Source organism: Lissotriton helveticus (genome assembly GCF_964261635.1).
Source record: "Lissotriton helveticus chromosome 1_1 unlocalized genomic scaffold, aLisHel1.1 SUPER_1_unloc_1, whole genome shotgun sequence".
NCBI classification, from domain to species: Eukaryota; Metazoa; Chordata; class Amphibia; order Caudata; family Salamandridae; genus Lissotriton; species Lissotriton helveticus.
In genome coordinates this window covers 5,418,949-5,423,020 of record NW_027611648.1, presented here as the reverse complement: position 1 = coordinate 5,423,020, position 4,072 = coordinate 5,418,949, and the positions used below count along the sequence as shown (strand labels likewise).

Here is a 4,072-nt window from a genome sequence, read left to right as displayed (position 1 = left end):
GAATTCGATTTGTAATTTAATTTAAAATAAAATGAGCTCGGGTTAGACCGATCAAAGTCAGTAAAATATGTGAATTTATTCAAAAGGGTATTTGAGCTGCCTTTTATGGGAATAGGACAATGTTCCCATTGGGTGTAATTTTTTTTTTGTAATTCTTTTTATTTGCAGGATATCATTGCAAAAACATCACAGTACAGTGCAGCTCAAGAAGGCACATATTCCAGGTATACTGTATTAGCTCCAATCACCTTTTCTTCTTTTCAAATTTCCACCCAACCCCAACTTTTCCCGCCCAACTCCCCCCACCCAGCATCCCTCCCCAGGCACATCAAAGTAAGCATATTGTGTCAACTATCCATGGTGGTACAATCCGTATCCGTCTCTTAGTTTCTCCAAAGGTTTGTCGCAATGCCCTCTGTGTCCCATAAGCCACAACGCAGCCATGGCCAAATGTCTACTCTTTTCTTCTTTCGTGCACCTGTGTCTGTGTATGAGCTACTGTCCCTTGCCATACAGAAGCGCACGTGAGTCCAAGGAAACGTTATCCCCATGGCATTCTACCCATTTCAGTCATCCACAGACGCACTCCCGGTGGTAGAGTCCACTTCAGCCGTTTCAAAGGATATCATCACAGCATTCCACTCAAGAGATATAGGAACCCTTCTCAAGCCTTTGCGCTCTTCGGTCTGTAATGCCATACCCTCAGCCTTACCCCACCTCACTACTTCCGCTTTCCATACGTCTGGGTCAGGTGGCCTGCTCGATTTCCACCTCATGGTAATAGCACGCTTGGCCATTAGTAGTGCGAGGTCAATGAACCTCGTGACCACACTTCTTTTACGTTCAGCGGTCCCTAGTCCCAGCAAGCTAAAGGATATAGTGTTGTACTGTCTGGTGGGGGACACTCTGTGTAGTGCAGTGTGTATTGTACCCCAAAAATATCCCAATTTCGGGCAATCCCATAGCATGTGTATTAACCTTGCATCCGCCAGTCCACACTGAGGGCAGGAATCTGGCGCGGTGGGAAACATTAAATGCAGGCGGTGAGGCGTGAGGTACGCGCGGTGTAAGATCATAAGTTGTATAAATTTAAATTCTGGTTTCTCGAGACTCTCTTGGGGAATTTAAGAACACGCTCCCATTCCTTATCTTGAAACGCTCGGCCTGCATCCCTCCCCCACACTTCACGGAGCGGCTGCAGCGAAATCGCCCTCCCCGCACGAATACCACTCGCAATCCATTTCGTTAAATGGCTCCCTGAACCCATCAGGTATAGCATCGTGTGTAATGGGTTGACAAGTGGTTCGTCGCCTGCCGGTGCCCAATTCCGTGTGATGTAGCTGCGCACCCCTCCGTGGAGTAATAACATTCCCCCAGGCATGTGGTGTGCTGTGCAAAAGTCATCGAATGTCATCATCAATAAGCAATAATCGCGCCTCGGTTAGACCTCATTGGCTATGATACTGCCACTGCGCAAAGCTATCGAATGTCATCATGTGTCCATCATTGAAAAAATCGCCCACTTGCGACACCCCGGCATCCGTCCATGTGGTGAGCGCCCGTGTAGACAAAATTCCCGTCCCCAATGGGATCCCCAGTAATGGTATTGTGGGAGCGTAGGAGGAGGTGGGGGACGTGTATCGCACAGCTCTCCTCCAGCAGGAGATGGCCATCTTGAGTAAGGGAGGAGCTTGCCCACAGATCGCCGCGTTGGGCAGCAACAGTGTGTGGACGGCACCCCTTCTCCTGTCTTCTTCAGACATGCCTATTTCGTGCAGGTTGCGTCCCGCTAGCCAATAGGCCAGCCACTGTAATTGGCACACATAGTAATACGCCAGTAAGTCAGGAACTCCCATCCCTCCAGCCGCCGTGGGTAGCTGTAGCTTCGCCAAACTTATGCGGCGTCTGCCCCGTCCCCAGACCAGCTCCGTTAGTATGGTATTCAAGGTTCGAAATACCGCAGCTGGGACCATAAAGGGCAAGTTCGTAAAGTAGTAAAGGAACCTCGGGAGGACTACCATCTTAGAGACGGCCACCCTGCCCGCCACTGACAATGGTAGTGCGGTCCAAAATTGTACCTGCGACCTCAGTGCTGCCACAGCCCGACCCAGATTGCCCTCAAGCATATTTGTCGCCCCTCTGTAAATCTGTATCCCCAGATAGCGAAAAGTAGTCTCCGCCATTTGGAAGCTGTGAGGTGGGAAAAACAAGGGATCACTTGCCTCCAGAGCAGCAAAACAGTATCCATGGGATTTAGACTCGCTGATCGTAAGGCCCAAGAGTGCACTAAAGTCTTCAAAAAGCTCGGGGATGGGATCCAGTTCCCCCTTTAAATCCCTCAAGTAAAGGATGATGTCATCGGCGTATGCCGACACCACATGTGTTACACCTCCCCTCTTGATACCTCTGTGCCGTGCTTGAAGCCGGAGTTTACACAGGAGCGGTTCCAGTGCCATAATAAACAACAGCGGGGATAGTGGGCAACCTTGCCTCGTGCCCCTCGCTATAGCCAATTGAGGTGAGATACATCTGTTCGTGCGGACCCTAGCAGTGCGGCGGGTGTATAGTAATCGGATCCAAGCAATGAAGTCAGCCGGGACCCCGAACCGTTCCAACGCCGCAAACATATAATCCCAACGAAGGGAATCAAATGCCTGCCGCAGGTCCAACGATATACAGCCCTCAGTTGTCACGGGTGAATGCTCGTGAAGCATGAGTTGGCTAAGCCTCCGCAGGTTCATCGCCGTGCTTCTGCCAGTCACGAAACCACATTGGTCCGGGTGGATCAGGCCCGGGACATATTGCGCCAGTCTTGTCGCCAACACCTTGCTCAGTACCTTGTGATCGGTGTTCAACAAGGACAACGGTCTATAGTTAGCTAAACGTAAACTGTCCCTACCCGGCTTAGGCAATGAACAATCAGGGCCTGCAGCGTAGACTGCGGTAACCCACCCGCTTTCTTCGCTTCGTTGAACACCTCGTGTAGTCGCGGGGCCAGCAAATCTACATACGCCCCATAAAACTCAGCTGGGAGGCCATCGGTTCCCGGGGTCTTGTTCCTTGGGAGTGCTTTTATTGCCTGTCGTATTTCCGCGACCGATATAGGTCGTGCCAAGTCGTCACTCTGGGTCCTACCTAGGCGCGGCAGCTCGATTCCCGACATGAACTCTTCAAATGCCTCATCAGACATACTTCGATGTGGGCCGTACAACGACTCATAGTATTCACGAAAGGCAACGTTTACACCGAACTGTGTCGCCACCAGCCTCTCAGATTGATCCATAACCTCCAACACAGGAGTAGGGTCCGGGGCATCTCGCAATATCTGGGCCAATAGAGGTCCGGATTTGTCTGCGTGGGCATGTTGTCTACATGTATATTCCCTGTAATCCAGGACACGCAGTTCCTCCAACAGCTCGGCGTGTTGAATGTGTGCCTCCTGCAATGGCGTAAAAGGCAAGTTCGTGCCCGCAGCCTCCCTCTCCAGCATGGCCAGTCGGCCCTCCACATCACTAAGCTTCTCCATGACCATACGCCTTATACCTGTTCGTGTGTTCAATGCCTCCCCTCTTATATACACCTTGAAGGCATCCCACTCTATTTGGCGTGTACTAGCCGAGCCATCATTTATGTGTAAATGTTGTGCGATGTGTTCCGCCATGGTAGCTTTAAAAACGGTGTCCTCGAGCAGGTCCGGGGACATACGCCACGTCGGTATCGGCGTGGGTATCTTGCCCCATCTCAGCGTGACCTCAACTGGATTGTGGTCCGAGAAGGTCTTACCCATGTGTTCTGAGCCTACCATCTCCCCCAGTAATGTCATGTTGCAAAACATGTGGTCTATTCTCGTGTGTAGGCCATGGGGGGGGGGGGAAAGAAGGTATACTCTCTGTCCGTCAAATGCATGCATCTCCAAATATCTGCTAGCCCCCAACCCGCCGCCCACTGAGAAAGCGCTTCCGCCTGTCGCCTGCTTTCAGTAGCCTGCAGTGGCGGGTGGGACCTGTCCAGCGATATGTCCAGGACTGCATTAAAGTCCCCTCCAATAATCCACACATTCTCCGACCAGTCA

At 51.4% G+C, this 4,072-nt stretch overlaps 1 pseudogene; it reads right to left on the bottom strand.

Annotated features, from left to right (window-relative positions):
* Window positions 1-1,349: 1,349 nt before the first annotated feature.
* LOC144805436 (U4 spliceosomal RNA) lies at window positions 1,350-1,481 on the bottom strand (annotated as a pseudogene).
* Window positions 1,482-4,072: the final 2,591 nt, after the last annotated feature.